Raw genomic sequence first — 21160 nt, 5'->3', positions numbered from 1 at the left:
ATAAAATTTGGAAAAGGTAGGAGTTTGGGAGGAGGAGTGACTTCCTCCAATATATCAAGAAGAGGTTCCAAAAGTAAATTTAATGTGAACTTGATAATGGAAGACTCATTCAAATTATGAACCTACCCTAATCAAAGTAGTTCCACTGAGCACCCCCAGATGGAGGGAATTTAGCAAACGAAGGGTGTCTTAAAACCTACAAATGTTTGAGCCTTACTGGACTGGCTCCCCTATATTTGTCTCAATGTGGTGAATGGCAATAAAATATCTCGGCTAGCAATCAAATCATTAAGGTGATAATGAAAAAGGGGGAACCCAAAAAGACTTCTCACGGTTATTCAGTGACTCAGCCCTTACCAACAAGAAGGATATTAAACAGATAACTATTAACTATTTGTTGTCAAGATATTTTTTTCAGGATTGGGAAGTTTGGTAAAAATATAGTCATTGACTCTAAGTATAGTTAAGTTCAAGCCAGCACATAGCTAGAAAAGATGCCCACTCTCCGGTTTGATATGAGAGGCATCTGAAGCCATGCCACTTCCAAATATGACCTCTTGATCTCTTTATCCAGAAACAGTAACTAACCCTCTCCTTCTGCCATCACTGATTCCTCCCTGGAGCTCACCCACATCCACCCAGTCTTGAGGTAAGACATCTTATTTCGAAGCACATGCTATTCTAAGGCACACATTGTGTTCAGGAGGGATAAGGATTCATTACTTTGTCAATGTAATTAGTTGTTTAACCCTACTATAGCCCCATTTCCATCTGTAAAGTGGGGGTGATAGTGGTGCTTACCTCACAGAATTGCTTGCAAATCAAGCACAATATTCATATAGTGTGCCTGGAACACGCTAGGTGCTCGATAGATGTTGTCACCTTTTGTAGTTGCTGCTGTTGTCTGCAAGTAATAAAATGTCAGTCTCACAATTATTACTCTAGAATTTGAAAACATGGAATTAATGGAGAGGGAAAGCTCTCACAGAGGTAATGCAGGGAAGTGCCTGGCTGAGCAACTCAACACTAGGTCAGAACCATGGGAAGTGTGAACAGGCACGAAGGCAAGTGGCCTGTACCCCTTTCCCATTACTCCACTTCTAAACAAATTATCCTCTCCAACCCTAGTATGTCCTCCGAGAAAGGAGGAAGGAAAATAATCTCTTCAAATTTCATTAAATGGTTCACAGGCCACTTTTCTTTCCCTTCTAAGTAGAAGCAGGCTGCATGATTTAGACGCTCCTAATGAAAGATTTTCTCAGCTCTGTTAATTAGTGTCAATTGCAATGGTTTCTGTTTCAAATCCATTCTTGTTCGCCACTTTACCCTTACACGATTCTAGAAAAGGCTGCAGCAGGCTAGAGGTAACCCCTAAGGAACAAGTCTCCAGGAAAAATGATTTGGATGAGTTCCTGAGGGCACTCCTACTGAAGTTTGTTTACGAATCTCATGCTGAAGAAAACATGCACGAAAAGTGAGAAACAGGTGTGTGCTGAGCACCCTGATGTGGAAGTGTCAAGGTGGAATAGTGAGATGGGGAATGGAAGTTCATTTAAAGTGAGTGTGGTGGGATATTCCATAGGAAATCTCAAGGTCCCTGATTGAAATTCCAATTTTGCCTGGATTATGAAAATAGCAAACGCTAGGAATAATAGCTATGTAAATGCTACTCATCTCCACTCATTCATTCATTCATTTATTCCACCCTTATTTATGGAGCTCGGACTTGGAATGCAGCTTACGGTTTCACTAGAAAGACAGACATCAAAATGAATCATGCAAAAATATATATACAGAGAGAGATACTGTTAAGGTTAAGTAAGGGTGAGATGACAGCTCATAATAAGAGGTCAAGTTTCTTACAGTGCAGGGAAAGAAGTCAAGGAAGGCTGGCTATGTTCTAAAATGACATGCAGAACTGAGACTTGAGGGTCTGCAGGAGTTTGCCAAAGCTTTAAAAAAGAAGGGAAGGCAGCAAAAAGAGTATGAATCCCTACTGCCTTGAAGCAGACCTCCACTTATGCTCTCAACACCCAGAGGCATTCAAAGAAATCCAACAGTTATTGGAGAACACTCATAAAATAAAATACTGACCCTGTCTTTGAACACAAGGCATGGCCAAAATTTGGTGGCTTATAAAGATGGGATAAGGTGGAACCACTTCAGCCCTCCCCTTAGTTGCTAGAAGTCGGGGCTAAAGGCAACATGGAAACCTGTGCATGAGAATGATTTTCCAGAGTTCCCGGCTTGAGCAAGAGAGATGACCTAAAGCAGTTGCTATAAAGACAGGGAGCTGACATGTAAACTTTAAACTTCAGAGTAATAATATTCCCCATAAGTATTTACATTACAGTCACATGTGGCCTCAGAATGAAAACCAAATGGCAAGCGATACAATACTTTCAAGACAGCCAGTTCTGGCAAATGATCACAATCCTCAGCTCTTAAATAAAAGTGCTTTTGCTTCTAATTAGCAAACCCTGTGCCCTGAGGAGTCCTACAGATCAACAAAAGTCCTTGGGGTCTGAGGTTCACCAATAGCCAAAGAAATGGGAATGAAGATTATTTCTGCTTGCTTTCTCGGGGGCCACTTTACAGATCAAGAATTAGTAGCAAAACATAGAGCCTTTAGAGCCAGGCTGTCTGGATTTGAATCCTAGCTCCATCATTTACCAGTTAGTGTGATCTTGGGCAAATTTTTTAACCTCTTGCCTCAGTTTCTGCATCTGAGAAATGGGGATAGCAACCACATCTATCTCATAGGGCTGTTAGGAACATTAAATGAGTTACTTTATTTATTTATTTTAATTTTTATTTTTGAGACAGAGCCTCACTCTATCGCCCAGGCTGGAGTGCAGTGGTGCAATCTCGGCTCACTGCAACCTCCGCCTCCCAGGTTCAAGCGATTCTCCTGCCTCAGCCTCCCAAGGAGCTGAGATTATAGGCATATGCCACCACGCTCAGCTAGTTTTTATATTTTTGGTAGAGATGGGATTTCACCATATTGGTCAGGCTGTTCTTGAACTCCTGACCTCATGATCCACCTGCCTCTGCTTCCCAAAGTGGTAGAATTACAGGAGAGAGCCACTGTGCCTGGCTATTACTTTAAAACCAGCACATGGCAGCATTTGCCACTAGGAGAGTAACTGTTAATCCTCCCTACACTTCAGGAGAGTCCTGTTTTACAGATAAGGCTCAGAGAAAACAAGAAAGCTGCTACACAAGAACGCACAGCTCAGTAAAGAGCAGAGCTGGGGTTCAAACACCTGTTCGTACCACTCACCTTTTTTTTCCACTGACTGCATTGTGTTCCCCCTACACACTGGCAAGTAAGTACATGTGAAAGCAAGAAAAGGACCAGAAACCAAGGTGATTTGAGGGTTCATTTTTCCTAAGAAAAAAAGGCCGAGAATTTACCAGCAGTGATTCTTCTCTAAACCACCTTCCCCACCAACATGTAGCCCAACTCCTGTTTATCCTTCAATTTTCAGATTAAATGTCATTTCTGCAGAGACACTCCCACACATTGCCCTGAACCCCTGGCCTAGGTTAGCTCCTTCTGGGAAATGCTCTTAAAGGTATTGGACTTTTTATTAACAATACTAATCCAACCATATCAACATTATTTACTATATGGATTATTTGTTTAGACTCTGTCTCTCCCATTGTGTTACCAGACAGAAGCAGCACTGTACTCATTTGAACCAGAGTGGATCTCCTAATATCCACTGGCCTTGTTCATTCCACAATCTCCAAACAAGCCTACTACATGAGTTCTGAGGGAGGGTCTTAGGGCCCTATTTAAAAACATAGCCAACACCAGGACAGAGTTGACTGACATCTTCAACACCAATTCATTTGCTCCTGTGTTGGGATTACAGTCAAAGCAGGGCCTCCCATTACCAAGCTATCGCACAGCAAAACAGCTCTGATGTGAACCCATCCTTCTTTGAGTCAATCCATAAAGTTGTTGAGTGTCACGCTAATCATTTTGGCTACACTCCTTACCCTAAACTCATCTTTCTCCTCATGACTTGGGTATTTCTAGAGTCAAGAATTTGTGATGTCACATTTTTAATTTTAGGCGTCATGTTCCTGCATTTTCTACATGAGGACTAATTTCAGGAAAAGCACCTGTGAATATCTATTGATTGCTCATTGTGCTTTGTAGAAAAGTGCAACAATATTTATCAAACTTAAATAAGAGAAACTCTTGGCCTGTGAAACATGTGCCAGAAGGTTTCTTTAAGTGACTTCATTCATTCACTCACTCTACAAATATCTACTGAGCCCATACTATGTCACTATACACCAGTTCTAAAAAATGTCTACATGATTAATTTGTTTTTCAGTCACTGCAACATATATGCATTGGTGCCTGCCATGCACGAGGTGGACTACAGACAATGGGGAGTGAGTGAAGAGCCTGTCTTCATGGAGCTTATAGTCTTGTTAGGAGGAAAGAGTGTCAGTAAACAAATTAATTAGGGAATTATAAGTGGTGATAAAAGCTATGAAGAAATTAGAGTGCTGAGATAGACGATGACAGTATCAATGAAACTGGCTAAGATATCTGGGGATACCTAGCAATATAGCAATTAAAAGTCTGTTGTTCAGAGTCAAAGAAACAACTTTTGTAGGCATTACAAAATAAACACCTCCCTGGGCTGCAAATGGAGTGAGCTATAGGCTCTGGTTTGTCCTTATTCTTGAACACTTAGTAAAAGGTCCAGGAACTACATTTCCAAAGGTTATCGGATCTTTTTTCATACTTCTAAGGATAATTTTTGCAATATTGTTATATTGATTTTACCACATTTGTTAATCTATTCAAGTAAGTTATCCTACAGATAATGATCTATAAGACATAAACACAATGAAAGGAAAAATTATTTGGTAAAAAAAAATGGAGTCAGGGATTGGAGAATTATGTAGAGTAAATTAATGTCATTTACAATGCTGTAGCCAGTGAGAGTTTTATAGACAAAATAGGGTTTTGTGGGGAGGAGGGGGAGAGTGGCATTTAGATAAGCCAACAGAAACAGAACATGCACTGCAGGTAGGGTGAAGAGGATGCACAAAGGTACAGAAGCAATCTGTCTCATCACACTTTCTACCTATACATGCATTTGTTCATCCTCCCGTTATTGTTTCAGTCACTACTCTGTTTCCCATAACTTAACTCATTTAGTCCTTAAAACAATCAATAAGTAACAATCCATTATACTGCCACTTGCCTTAGGTTGGGTTGCTTAGGAATAGAGGCTAAAGCAGAAATTCAAGTGCAAGTGATTTATTTGGGCAAGGAGAAACAAGACTAGGGTAAGGAGAGGGAAACAGCAAAGCTGTAAAATTTTAGGAGGCACCTATTTTCTTTCTCCTAGAAGGGTTGTACAACTTGTTTGGCCTGACAGCAAGTGCATCCTGACATTGTGTGCTCTAGGCACTTCACTGTCCTCACCGCACCTAGTCTGGATCCTGGACTTAATTCTTTAGAACAAACCTGTAATGAAAAAAGTGAAGCCAGATAGCGAAGGTGAAAAAGCCAATCAAGAATCCCAGGCAAAGTCTAGCCATGGCCTAACCCATGGCAAGAGAGGCATTCTGGAAAATAAATTGCATGACAGAATGGTGCAAAGGAGCTGGGCTTTTGTGCTACCCATATCAGCAAGCCATTGACTACCCCCAAGGAGGGCACAGCTATAAGCTGTTAGCTGCAGCACTCACAGCAGCTGGGGGCTGGGTGCACTGATGGCTAAAGGGGCTCCATATGGGGCACTGTGCGTGTGTCACATCATTTGGAAAAAGACGAATCTAGCACAGGTGCCTCTTGACTTACAGTGGGGTTATGTCTTGATAAATCCTCCATTAATTCAAAGTATCATAAGTCAAAAATGCATTTAATCTGCCTAACCTACCAAACATCATAGCCTATCCCAATCTACCTTAAGTGTGCTCAGAACACTTACATTAGCATACATTTGGGCAAAATCATCTGAAACAAAGCCTATTTTATAGGAAAGTGCTGAATATCTCATTTAGTTTATTGACTACTGTACTGCAAGGGAAAAACAACAGCTGTAGGGATACTTGAAGCATGGCTTCTACTGAATGCATGCCCCTTTCACAGCATGGTGAAGTCAAAAAATCATAAGTCACACCATCATAAGTTGGGATCCAACCATACTTATGGAGGCAGCAAGGGTTTTGTTCCTGGGTCTCTGGGGAAGCCTTGATTTGTAGCATTTGCCAATTTTCCTAGGGGAAACACTCCCACCAGCTGATTTTGGGCAATTAAGATGGTCAATGAACCTAGAGTTAACAAGAGATACCCACAAGTTCTGGGTGATTCCAGCACACCACTCCATGGAAGTTAAGCGACTTGGCCAGAGACTCAGAGAGGAACCAGAATTTGATCTCAGGCAGTCTTACCCCACACATTTAGGCATATTCACAGTAGCATATAGAGCATGAATTTGCAAACTTTTTCTGTAAATGGTCAGAGAGTAAATATTTTGTGCTTTGCAGTCTCTGTTCCAACTACCCAATTCTGCTCTTCTAGTGCAAAAGCAGCCATAGACAGCACATAAAAGAAGAGCATGGCTGTGTTCCAACTGAACTCTATTTATAGAAACAGGCAGTGGGTCAGATCTAGTCCATGGATTGTATTTTGCCAACATCTGTTATAGATGTGATTTGATTATTTTTATAATAAATAACATCTGCTGTTTGCTTATTGAGCTTAGCCAGCACTAAAGTGAGGCAAGAGAGTTGTCCAGGACATAAAATTTAAAGAGACACTTCCATGACCCTGAAAGTGCCCAACAGCTTAAGTTTTGTGCCATGGGTGCCTCTATTGCCTTACTCTGGGCCTGACCCTGTTATAGAGTCATCTGAACCAGAATTGTGGGGGTATTGATCAGGGTTCAGTTGCTTAAAAGCAAACAACTTTAGTAGAAAGGGATTTAATACACAGAAATAAGAGCCTGCAAAATTGTAAGAAGGGCCAAAGAAGCAGGTAAATCGAGGCATCCACACTGAAAAATTGGCCTGCCAGGGGAATCTCCCTATCTGCTTGCTCAAGAATATGGGGAATCTGAATTCCACCCACAGAACAGCTAAGTTCAAAGACACAGTGATATAAGCATGATCTAGAATCCAGGCCACCACATTGCCACTCCACATCAAGGGACTTCATGAACCACACTTAGAACATTATCTTTCAAATGGCACCTGCATGCACCTATGTGAACCTAATTTTTTCCCAGAACCCTAGCTGCAAGAGAGTCTGAGAATTACAGATTTTAGCTATCTAACTGGTAACACTGGAAGAAAAGCAAAATGTGTGCTAAATGACAATTTGCCACATCTACCATAATGGGCATCCTAAGAGTAACTGTCCAACAGGGATGAGATTCTCCTGTGTCAGTTTCAATAATTCCAACCAGAAGTTCCTGCTAATAAAGGGAACACCACTCCTCCCAAACCCACCTTCTAAATCCTGCCCCCACACACATGCGATGGGATAGGTGATAGAGATGAGAAGTTTACAGTTGAGGGCTGGAGGATAAGTGTGTGAAATGCATGGAAGTATTGAGGCAGGAATAAACTGGGTCAAGGCATGTCAAGAGTGGTAGCAGCCAGTAGGAGAAGAAGGAATGAAATTAGGAGCCCTATAGGACAATAGAAGACTGGCAGTTGCTAAGGAGTGAATGCAAAGGGAAAGCTCAGAATGTCTTCCATGGGTCATTTGTCTCTAGGGAACCATTGCCTTGTGACCACCATATCTATTACTAATGGAGGAAAAATGCAGCATCATTCCCTGAGGTCGGAGATGTGTGCAATTAACTAATACTAAGCATGTTATGAATACACAGTGCTCTACAGACTGTAATTCATAATCATTTCCATGGGAAAATGAAATTTATGAGTCAATAGAAATAGAGTTATTCCCTTGTGAAAATGTTGTATATTTCAATACAGGATCTATATAAACATGTATGTTACATCTATGTAATTATGAATTATCATAATGAAATGGACAATCAGAAATCTATCGGCTAACTCAGGAGCTATTAATATACAGCTGAAACCGCCGACGTATGTTCCCCCGATACCTCTGACTCTTTCCTCCTATTCCTAAGGAAGCATCATCCCAAGTTTATGATTTTTATTTCCTTACTTCAAAAAATATACAGCGTTATCACATATGTGTGCAATCTAAAATAATTTCAAATTTGCACATCTCTGTTTTATGATAGAAATTAATAGTCTTGTTAACAAATATCTTTCAAACCTATTTGTTGGAATTAGATAATGAATAGAGAAGTCTTGGGCATTTCCAAGAAGAATAGAAAAAAGAAAAGCAGGTATCTTCCATGAAAGCTTAATTCACCTTATAATTTGAGCAAATTTTCATTAAAAAAAAATAGTTTAATCATAAAATCCTTTTAGACGTGCTAGCCTACTAAAACAGTGGCTAATTTGAACTGTTTTCTCACAATGGCGAGCCAGTCGCAGAGTTAATGAAATTAACCTTCCTTCATTTCTCTCAAATTCCCCCCACAAAGAAGACTGTAATGTACAAAATGCAGCATAAATACATGGCTGATTTTCAGAACTCGAGCCATCACTGATTTGTCACACTGCCTCTTAACAACATATTTGTATTTTGTAAAATGTATAATTTTTTTCAGCCCCTGAACAAATATATTTACATAACTGTGTCTAACGAGAAATTACATTTAACTTCTCAGAAATGACAATAACTAAAACCTGAACTGCCAATTCCACTTCATTAGTGTGGTAGAAACGCATTCCAAATGTTAATAAAAATTCCAACATGCTGATAAATTAGAGCTTCTAAGGAGCATGTGACACCTTGGTTAATATATTCAACCTCAATTATATTTCTCTTCAGCACCCTGTTATCTGGAACCTTTGCTGGCAATCAGAGGTGCTGTTTTTCAGCGGCCAATTTTCTAGATAATGTAGCTTATCAACACTGTGGGTAAACTTGCCAATGGAATCAGGCTGCACTGAACTACTCACACGCTAATTGCATCCCTTTTTTATGCATATTTACAGACTGTCACTTCAAAGAAATCAGTGGCCCATTGAGGCACCCAGTTAGCTGGAAGAATTGCCTCTTGCAAATGAAAATTAGCAAACAAGCTAGTGATAAATATGAAATGAACAAAGTGTAAAAATACTGTTTTGTTCCAAAACTTCCTTGTCATCCCAATTTATACTCCCAAATAGAAGGAGTTTTGAACATAGGATTTACCTTTTGTTTCCAATGAAGACAGAAAGAATTCTTCCTTAAACCCACTAACTAGGTAAAAGCCTATTAGCTTTTCCCTCTTCTCCCACGCCACCCCCACCCTAAATTTCTATTCACATAAACAGGTTATTAAATCCCGTATTAGATTTGCTTTGGAGTTTGAATAGACAAATGACATGTTAACACTTCAGAAACAATTAACCCTGGGAACTTAATTAAGTTCTTCTGACTTTAAGGAAGCACATTTCAAAATAATGTTTCTAAACTTTCCGAATTTGCTCAAGAATAGCAATGCTTTCCTTCTCTAAAGTATTCATAAGTTCTACTTAACAGCAGAAAGCTTTGCCTGGCTATATATGGATAAAGGTTATGGTGTTATGAGCCTGCTGTAATAGGACTATCTCAGAGTGAATATTAAAAAAAAACGTACCGAAAAATCACAGTAATAGAAAACATTTTCCAAAAGCCCCAAACTCTAGGCATATATGAAAGAGAAGATGATTTTATAGCTACATCCAGGAGCTCAACATAATCCACTATACTGAGCTATGAGTTATGTGTTTGTCTGAAATCCTTTTCCTTGTTTTTGAAAATAACATTTGGAAATCTTTTATCACTACAACGTTTTAAGGCACTAGTAGGTTTTGAAAGACATGTCATTTTAATATAAGCAGGTCATTTTAATATAATAGAAAATAAACCACAAACCAATTAAACTATAATTTCTTTAAAAAGTCTTGTGCCAAGCTGAGCAATTTAGAGTAACAAAACTCAACAAATAAATGGCACTTAAAGTCTTAGCTTACAGCTAAGGTTCAGTGAAACTTTATTTGGTTTGGAGTACGAAACATCAGTCCTGCTATGTGTCACAATTTCAACAGACTCCTAAATTCCCATCACTAACATTAGATATACAATGTCATTTGAAAGATTTTGTTTTATTTTAACAGAGCATGAGCAACAACATAAATATTGATATGAAGACAGGGAAAACATTGCTATTTTAAGAAAAAGACTACACCTACATACCGACTGCTCAGTCCTTATATGAGAAAAGCAAGGTTCTTTAGTAAATTAGTGATCATCTGTGTACACTAATTTAGACAATTGTTTTACATCACTTTCCAAACACAATTGCAACATAATTCTATGTTTATGTGTCTGCTTCCTTGCCTAGACAGGAAACTCCTTGAAGACAGGAATCAGGTTTTTCTGGAAAGGTGAATAGGGCATAGATGTCACCACTGAGGAGTTTCTGGTGTGGAGGGGTGAAAAGATGCTCAAACAGCTGTCATGTACCAAGAAAGGAACAAAGAGTTATTGAGTACAAAGAAGGGACCAGTTTATTGCACCCAGGGGGATTGGGAGATGAACCACACAATAGTTGACATTGGAATCAGACCTTAAAAGATAAGTAAGATTTGGCCCCAACAGGGAAAGGCATTTCAGGCTGATCAGACCACACAAGCAAAACAGAAGGCATGAGAGTAAATGGACCATTCTTGGAAGAGAGATGTTCAATGATGCTAAAGCCTAGGTTGGCACTGGAAATGGTGGACATGCACTCTATGCACAAACAGAAAGAAGGATATCTAAATTTTAGATACTATTATGTCACCTTTACCTTTTGTACATGGGGACGTAGCATGAGCACTCCTAGAATCTAAAAGTGTTCATGAAGACTGATTCTTAAATGTTCCGATTAGGGACAGATTTATAACAATTTTAATTTTTGAGGTTCACCTTTAGTGCTATCAAATTATATAAACACATATTCACACATATATAGGGTTTGTCTATAATACAGTATGACTGATTTCACAAGTCACACACAAAAATCTATCACATTACTCTATATGGGTGCATTGAGAAATATGTCTCATTCTTGAATCAAAGTAAATATTAGTAAATTTCCTGCCATCTAAAGGGGCTCATTGAAATTGGGCTCAAGCTTTAATTCTAAAAATGTTCAGAGGAAAACACAATGCAATTGTAAATAATGTGGCTTCAGTATCTTATCTAAAAATTTATTTATTGGAAATAGTTTTTATATTTAACATTCAAAAAACAACAACTTTTGTGGAAAGGCAAAACAAAATAAAACGTAAGAATTACACAATACCAAAGCTAGTCATTGTTTTTAGAGAAAATTATTTCAATTGATGGATATCATCATTCACTATTTTTTAGCTGTTGTATAATACAGACATTGCTTCTACAAAATAAAAAGGAAAATAATAATACTAATAGTAATAATATGGTAGTACCTAATGATATTAGCATGATCACTATCTGCCAGGAAGGAAGCAAGGGACTTTACTTACGAGGTCTCATCTAAAATTTCTATAAATTCTTAAAAGTACATATTTCTAGTCTACTTTTAATAAAAGAAGAAACGAAGATAATATCTTTTGACCAAGAATGTAGGGTAGTTAAGGGCAGAGCCAGGATTCCAATCTGAGTCACACTCTTCCAAGCCTATGGCTGTAACCATCATAATATGCTGCTCTTTCTAAATAATGTTAGACTGTTTCTCTTTTTAAAAATGAGTTTGGATGAATTCTGTTTGGAAAATAAAGATCAAGTGGAAGAGAAAGAGGGAAAGGGGAAATAGAGAGAAAGAAAGGAAAGAGAAGGAAAAGAGAGGGTAAAGAAGAAAAGAGAGGGAAGAAGAAAAGGGGGAAAAACCAACTAAACCAGTAACCTTAGTTTTCTGGGTACTCCTATAGCACTCTCTACTTCTTATTCTTCACACTTCGTACCCTTTGCCCTGATCTAGCTCTGCAATAGATTGTAAGCTCCATGGGGGCAGGAATTATGTCTGCCTTGATCACAGTTATACTTCTCTAGGACCAATAGAGAACCAGCACAGAGTGGGCATTCCATAAATAAAATACAACAGCATATTTTCCTTTTCTCCATGGCTTGAATATTTCACTTTTCATGTTGTCCTGTTCTATACATGGGCTCAAAAGAAATGTGCCAAAACCTAAGACTATAAGGATAATTGTGTTATACTGTGCCTGCGCATTTGCAATCACAATTTTTTTATGTCTACATAGTGCCGTTGTGCTGTTGCCATTAGTATGGGCCTCTTAAGTAAGGCCCCTAGAGTCCCATGGTACTGTCCTTGTTATTCACCTATATCTGATTGGATGCTAGACAAACCTAAAAGAAAGAGTAGGATTCTTCTGCCTTCTTTTAACTTTGTAAAATATAATTCTCTGTGAGACAATTTGAGGATAAAGTTAGAACCAGAAATTTCACCAACCTCAACATTCCACAGAGGTCAAAGCTCACTTTTATCTCTTCTTTTAACCAAAACATTTACAATGAGCCCAATTAAAAATAGCTTTCAATAAGACTATTGCCTCATTTCATACTGTTAATCAAGAAATCCTAAGTTTCAATATGTAAATATTTGCTCCATGTTCAAATTTGTAAAACTGCGTATTTATTTCATAAGTAAAAATTACCTAAGCAGTTTAAATGTGGACCATGTATTTGGCCCTTAAATGCTAAGTTTGTCATTTGTTTTGCATAAGCTTCTTCAAACACCTGTTTTGTACTGTCACTCTTATAAAAAAATTTTTTTCTGTTTTTTTTTTTTCTTTGTTGTTTTACTTTCCCCCCCATTCCTCTTCTTTCCCAAGCCCTTTGCTTTGGGGGCTAAAATAGCAATTTTTATCTTTATTTTAAAATTCCCCCTTCTCTTCGTGGCCAGGAGGAGATTTTTTCCTTTGTGTTAAAATTATTCACAACCCATAGAATGAAGGGAAAGCACAAAATAAACTCCAGCTCATGGGGCGGGGGGAAAAGTGTTGTTTGGAGAGTAGGGCTTTGGAAAGTTCACTAAGCTCAGGACAAAATAAACAGAACTGGAACAAAGTTGAGAGCAAGCATATTCTGAGCGAGCTGCCAAGCGGGTAGTCAGAGCAAAACAGAACGTCCTGAGCATCCATTCTCTTTTCATTTCAGGAATTAAGGACACCTTAGGCTTCAGTAATTGTTTTGCTCTGAGTAGTCCATCTGGAGTTTTAGTAAACCCGGAAAAATCCTGGAACAACTTTGATGAAACGTAAAAATGCCAATAGTTTACTTAATATTTAAAAGAAAAAACGAGCGGGTGGGAGGGAGGTAGAAAGAGAGGTAGGAGAAAGAGGAGAGAATACCGTTTAAAGTTTTTAAAAATCGGTAAAATGTAATTTGTTCTGAATATTTTTGACACGAGTCACCCTATAATTGCCATTTCTGCAAGGTGTCTCAATTACGAGAGTACAACGTTGCGGTCTAAATGCCTATACATTTGTCTCAAGAAGGAAAAAAAAAGCCACAACATTGTCTATTCAGTGTCAAAAAGCCTTTTCTTTAAGTACAGAGGGCTTGGACAGAACTCAGGAAATACTTCAGCTGGAAAAGAAATGTTAAAAGCTACCCTTCAAGCTATTGGAAAACCTATTATCAAATGTTAAAACCTTTTTAAAAAAAAAATCCGTGAGTGTCCTCAGCATGATGACATATCTTTGTTTAGCAAAGGTTGATCATCATTGATAACCAAAGACAAAATAACAATGGATGCAATCTAACTGCTAATTAGGAATCTCGAGGCTTAAATTAAGAAACTCAGGGAGAACAGGTATCTGATTACGTATGTTCTCTCAATGCCGGCACTACATTTACTTACAGAAATTGCAGTAGATGTTTCTCTTTATCACATCTCTAAGTCATAATGCCAGCACTTTAGACTCTGCTAGCTGTCACTGTGTGTGTGTAAGAACCTAGAAAGGAAAACAAAACAAAACAAAACAAAACGAAACAGCATAACTTTCCTCCAGAAGAAAACACTGTGTGGAAAAATATACATAGTGTATATGCATATGCAGACAACCTTTCACTATCCTCTCAGTTCATAGGACATAATGAGAATTAATTAGCACATTCCTAAATCATTAGCCCCAATTTCCTCTCTAATGTGTGCATCTATGCATAACTGAAGATTTTGTAAAGAAAGGAGACAGAAACCAGAAAGCTGGGGTCAGAGGCAGATGCACAGATGCACGTACAAATGGAGGCACTGTGACTGTACCTCTTTGTGATGCATAATTACAAATCAGTTTAATTCAACCCCTCCACTACGAGCTATCCCTTTTTTCCCCTGTTCTAAATATGATATCAACAAGCCCCCCAAATTCATTTCTTACAGACTTTAAATATTTAAAAATTTCTCCAAAATGCCACACGTCAGTCAAAAAAGAAAATGATTGGCTTTTAAAATTATAATTTAAAGCACATTGACTAGAGGGTATGTTTTCATTAAAATTTAACCCCTTTTTAAGCTCAGACGTCTGGGGCTTTTGGGAACACATTGAAAATTTGGGTTTTTACCTCCATATCCTTCTCCGAAACAGGAGCTACAAAATGAAAAGCTCTGAATGGCAATAGACAGTTTCCCATGATAATAGAAGATGATGTACTTCAATATACACCTCAATACAGTATTGCTCATACTCATTTGAAATATGCAGAAATACACAGAAAAACCAAGAGCCTATCACTGCCATCTATAAATGTTCAAAATTAAATCTAACAAGTAAGCTTTAAGTAATAAATATATGGAAACCTTATTTTTGTTAATGGAATCAATTTATATCCCCTAAGGGGAATCTTTTTTTTTTATAGTAGCCTTTTTTTTTTTTTTTTACCATGAATAATCATTCTCACATCATGGTAGTATTCCATTAAAACATAACTTATTTTAAAAGAGTACTATGTTTGGCAAAGCGCCCCCTTAACATAACAATGCCATACAACAAAATGATAGATTGTTCAAAACAGTTTTTTTTATTTTTTCTTTATGCCAGCTTAAAACAAATTACTCCTTGGTGGTTACACAAATCTATAAATGTGATAAAACTGAAAAGACCTATACAAAACAATAGAGTACATCTGAAAACTAATGAAATCTCCATATGATCTGTGGTCTAGTGAATAGTATTTTGTCAAAGTCAATTTCCCACTTTTGATATGTACTATGGTTATATAAAATGTTAACATTGGAGGAAGCTGGGTGAAGGGCATACTGTAACACTCTTATTTTTACAACGTCTTATGAGCCTACAATTACTCCAAAATAAAAGATTTTTTTAAGAAGAATTACCTCTATATGACTTTTATAAGTCTGAATTCCCAGACATTGCGTTGGACTTTCGCACTGTGAGGAATGGAATAGATTCTCACTAAAATTCAGATCTATAACTTTTAGAGACATTTCTGAAAGGCTCAGTTGACTCAGATTAGAAGGAAGTCTGATAGAGGCATTATCTTCAAAGTCCTTATCAAGACCCTATTTCTAATCTCTTAAAATTTCTTTGCCCTAATCTCTGTACCTTCCCACAGCTCCAAGCAGAAAAATCTCCATGTCTCACAGCAGTAAAGCTTAGTTGTCAAGAGCCTATATTCAAATTGCTGCTCTGACATTACCTGCATGACCTTGGTCAAGTTGTTCCTTCTCAGAGCTCAGTTTGCTCACCTGTGAAATGGTGATAATTATAGTATCCCCTGCATAGGGTTGTCATGAGTGTAAAGCCCTAAACACAATGCCTGGCATCTGGCAGCACTATGTGAGTATCCAGAACCACACAGGGCTTCCGATAAATGCTGGTCCCTCCTCTTGTTAACTGTGGGATCTAACCTCTCAACAAGTTCAGTTCCCTTGTCTGTAAAAGAGAATAATTGATGCAGTGTCTCTACTACGATAAGTGTCCAGCACTGGACTGTTTCATGAGTCTTTTCACATTATAAATATTTGTTACACCTCTGTTTTGCTGCACTATGAGATCTTAAGAGGTAGAAGTCAGGTATTATTCCATCTTTCTGTCTCTTGGCCAGTGTAGGTACAAAGTAGGTGCTCCATAAGTATTTGTGAAATTGTCATTTTTAAAAAGCTAATGATTGAAAAGTGAAATATTAAATTAAGACATTTGAACCACATCACAAAGGATGATAGGAATGAAAATGACATTATACATTTGACACTTTTGTTGCCCCAAATTTTCCTTTTTAGATGATAGTGCTTTTAGGTTTTCAGATATTGAATTTGTAAAAGGAACCCTCCAGGGAGTGAATTCTGGTTCCTAACCACAGTAGTCACCGCCCCCCAATCTTGAAAACATAAGGACTAAAGCGCATAAGTGGGTGCAAGTTATACCCATGAAAGACACCAGAAAGCAATGGGAGCCTCACCTGTCTTGATTAACATAATCCAATGTGCTTTGGATTAAACAAATACTCTTGAACATTTAACAAATGCTCACAGTAATAACTTCGACTGCTACAGTTGTCTATCACACCATTTATTCCTGTGCTCTTTCTTCAGCATTAGAAAGGGGCCTCTCCATAATCCTGAAATCGTTTAGAAGACTGGAATATTGTATTCAGGACATAGTTGGTTTTCTGTCAGAAGTACTTACTGACTGTGACTCAACAAATCCTCATACAGATAAATCTAACACCACAATAATTCAATATTTTTTCTCCAAAACAAAACCATTAACATTTTATTAGAAGAAATATTTCATCCCTCTCTCTCTTTAAACATGCCACAGATGTAGCACTCTGTGTGGGTTGTTAGAAAGTCAAAGAATATAATTTCTTGATTAATTGCCATACACAGGATCCAAGTTATGTACAATTTTGGTAGTTAACCCCACCACCTCCCATAAGTGGTTACTGCTAAACCTTCCAAATAAGCACATTTATGATAAATCACTTGGAGCTGTTTAAGTGGATCAGATCTTAAGTTACTCCTTGGGATAGATCATGTCATTTTCAATGTGCACGAACTACAGGAGAGAAATTCCACTGTAAACCTCTGCCGTGATATCTTCGTTTCCCTTGCAGGCTTCAGGGAGTCTCAGTCAATATTTCTTATCTTATTTTTAAATATCTTGTGGTCTCAGAAATGGTTGGTGATTCAGAAATTACATCAGGAGTCTAAAGATAGACTACGGGCTTATGACTTCAATAAATGCAGCGGTTCTATAACAGGAAAAGAAAATGCCTGTTGGTTTTAAGACTATTGGGAATCAAAAGAGTTATTCTTGGTTTGGCCAGTTAGGGTCTATCTCTCCAAAAGCAAGTTACCTTCTCTTCTCAACCATCCATCTACTTAACTGGGTGCATAAATATAAATCCCAAGGCCTCCTAGATATTTATATAGTGCTGAATTCAGAGATATAAATACTTTTTTATAAACTCTACCCCCAGCACCACAAATTGTTTTGTGAAAGAGGTTCCATGTTGGTTATCACACTCCATAAAAATGGAGTAACTTATTTGATTTGGAAATGACAGCAACAAATGCAGGAAAAAAAAATCAGGTCCCCCATGTGTATGGTAGATGCTCCTTTATGTCGCCCTTCCTCAATGAGTTATTCAGCCCACATTTCTATCAGGCAACCTCTGGCATGAAAATTCTTTGCAGGTGACCTTGGAGGAGTTATGCACCTCCTTTTCCAGTACAGTCACAGCTGTAAAAGAAGTATCTCATCTTATTTTAAACAAGATTAGTCCACCAATGCAGAAATGGCAAGAAACTGGCTTCTCTTGCCTTCATGGCCAATTCAGACTCTCAGACATCTTCTGTGTTTCCCTGAAAGTTTATCTTCTTTTACATTGGAAATGTGTTTCACTAAAAGTGAATATATTTGGGTTTTATCCAGACAACCCTCTCTTCTTTAGTTCCAAGTGTGGGGGGATATAAGAATTCTGGTACAAATGAGAGTCCGTGAATCATGACTTTCTAGTAAAGAAAAAACCAATACCTATTGTTACCCTTTTCTTGAATCTCACACCCTTCTAATTATGGGTTAATATATTTTCACTTAAAAAATTTAAAATAAAAACTTTTGAATACACTTTTAGATTCATATAACTTAAATGTCCCATAGTAAATATGAACCACCTTTGCAGTTAAAAATACTCTTTTAAAATAAATCCAATAAAATGCTATCTTTTTCTTCTTTTAAAATAGAAAGCACCGTAAGGAAATCTCCCCAATGCCTGTGCCAAGTTTTGTTTGCACTGGTTTGTTTGTTTGTTTGTTTGTTCAGTTTGGGTTTTGCTTTTTAAGTTTCCCTGACCCTTCTAGATGCTCTTATTATTAGACTAGAATTCATTCAATAATTGACTGCTAAAAAGTGTTTTCCTGAATATATAGACTGAGAATGAAGGGGGAAAAACATGAAGAAAAATGTCCTCTAAGTTTTCCTACACATATCCTATAATTTTCCAGTTGGCTTAGCCACTGAACATATTTAAATAACCAACCAACATATTTATTTAACATTCGGCAGATGGACATGATAGGAACATCATGATTTTCAGATGTACTTTTATAACTGCAAGGTTTTCTTCGTGCCAGGATCACAACAGGTTCTTAAGGTAAAACCGCCCCTACCTGCTGTTTCTTCAGTGTTGGAGCAACTCTCAACCTAAACATGTCCACTCAGATTAATTTAAATCCCTGACATTAAAGTGGAAATCAAATCATTCTCTTCAATCTATTTTTTACCCGCAGCATAAAAGAGACTATTTTACATGTTAATAGTAATCTGATGTGGTTGTATAAATCTGATATAAATATGATACTCTGTTTGGAAATGATGCTAATTTAGTTTAAAATGGAGATTACATTTCAACTTGTAAAAGAGCAGGATGGAATATTAGCATTCATGGCTGTTATATAATTTCCCTTTACACTACACAAGTGTTACTCAAAATCTTTTCTGAGCCTCTTTGTCCAAAGATTTCCCATTCTTCCTATAAGAAAAAGGACTTCTCTATTTAACTATAAGTTAAACAGGTGGTACAGACCCTTGAAAAAAGATTAACAACAACATTATAAATGCATTTTTGAAGAAACATTTAAAGTTACAATGTAATAAACTGAACAGAATGTCATAAGAATGTCAAACTGGGCACTGTAAAAATAAATGTTATTCCCAAGGAAAATAAAAAGTCTGCATATTTATGTAACATTCAGCAGATGGACGTGATATTAATATAGGGTTTTCAGTTGTACTTTTATAGCTACTAGATTTTCTTGCCTAACTTGGCAACCCAAGGCACCATTTGAGTTTTGGATTTGGACAATACTGCAACAGATGTCCAGACCAATAAAATAAATTCCTTAAGGGCTATGCTTAATTTGTGTAATTGATCAATTTTGGTTACATAGGCCTCAGCTCACCAGCATGTAACTGCCTTCCACAAAAGCTTTGCAGTTGGGATTTCGTTCCATATGTTACAAGAGTTTATGGACTCTTTGATAACGCTGCAGATAGAAATGGGCCTGCGGTGACACCTGTTGGCAACCAGTGGCAAAAAATAACAAGGGATGGAGTGGATGCTTCTGGAGCAGGGTTTCTGCACCTTGGCGCTATTAACATTTGGGGCCAATTCTTTATTGTGTGGGTGTTGAGGGGGTGGCTGTGCTGTGCATTATAGGAGGTTTTGCAGGATCCCTGGCTTCTACTCACGAGATGCAAATAGCATCCTCCCCCAGATGTGACAACCAAAAATGTCTCTAGACGGTACCATATGTCCCCCGGAGGACAACAGCCCCCCAGAGAGAACTCTTGCAGTAGAGTGGATGCTTCTGGAAGAGCCACACATTGAAATGGCTTAAGATGTCTCACCTTTTTTTTTTTTTTTCTAAAGAAACAAACCACAAAATCCTTTTCTTACTTTCTTGCCTTGAAATCTTTCAATCTAATAATAGTTTTACAAACAACTCATGAAAACTTCTGCCCAAAGAGTGTATCTGTAATAGGTGTGCTAGAGCTCCATCCTTGTCACCGCAGGCAGGCAGGTGGTAATTAAGACATGGATTTCGAAGCCAAACTCTAAATGTTCATCACTCACCTATTAAACTTGCCAGAGTTGCTATGTTAATTATCTCCCCGTATCCTTGATTTAGCATAATACGGCCTGCAGCCTGTGACAGAAATTAAAGGAAAGACCAGTGACCTCTTTTGTGATTGTGCTAATAACTACATGATAATAAATTAGTTTTCAATTTTCAGAAGACTTTACATGGCAAAAAAAAAAAAATGGAGCAAATGCATGATACACAAACTTGATAAAAGATGGCTGATCAGCACCAACTTTGAGTCTTCTTTTTTTAAATTAGCTTCCAACCAATATAAAAAGCTGAAAGCAAACTGCAATATTATTTTTCTGGCTCAGTACATTACATTGCATTAAGGATAATAATAATGAGAAGATTATGTCAGTCTGCATTTTATGTTGGATATTTTAGCAATAAAATCCTATTTATATGACTTTTTCAGGGGTAGAGAAAACTCTGACATGCACGCTGTACACACGCCATGCATACACACACCACACACAAAAGATTTTTCCAGTAAGATATATTGACTTGAAAAGTAGTATATATCCTACTAATATCAGAATAAAAACATGTGAAGTAAAATGACTCATCCAATAGCAAAGACGCGCCATGACTTCCTGGCATGTTTTGTGCCTTCCTTACATCTGCTCCTGCCTCTAACAGCTTTCTTCCCTTGGCTGGCAAAACCCAAATAAGAATGTACAGGAAGCATGGCCCCACTCTGATGTACAATAATATTTAGCTAATTAGAAGAGTCCTCCAGCTCATTATGCTAGGCAGTAGGAAGGAAGAAACTACATGAAAGCATGACACTTGCTAAGCCCTAGGATGGTGTCAAAGCTGAACTGGCATCACTTTCTCCCATTTCTTTAAAGACTTCGTCGGATTGCAATTTCATTCCTTGAAAATCAGTTTTGACTTTGAGAGAGAAGGATCCCTTGAACACTGCACCATCTTCTGGCCAA

At 37.7% G+C, this 21160-nt stretch overlaps 1 long non-coding RNA gene across 1 annotated transcript in view; it reads right to left on the bottom strand.

Moving 5' to 3' along the window:
* Positions 1-21160, bottom strand: part of LOC108588458 (uncharacterized) — a 182147-nt gene that overhangs the window by 87326 nt on the left and 73661 nt on the right. Inside the window, exon 6 of the long non-coding RNA XR_013527426.1 lies at positions 13968-14061. This is a non-coding gene — a long non-coding RNA (uncharacterized LOC108588458). The remainder of the gene's footprint in view (positions 1-13967; positions 14062-21160) is intronic.

The sequence above is a fragment of the Callithrix jacchus genome, chromosome 15 (genome assembly GCF_049354715.1).
Source record: "Callithrix jacchus isolate 240 chromosome 15, calJac240_pri, whole genome shotgun sequence".
In the NCBI taxonomy this organism is placed as follows: Eukaryota; Metazoa; Chordata; class Mammalia; order Primates; family Cebidae; genus Callithrix; species Callithrix jacchus.
Note: the sequence above shows the minus strand (reverse complement) of the source record. Positions and strands in the feature narration are given on the sequence as shown.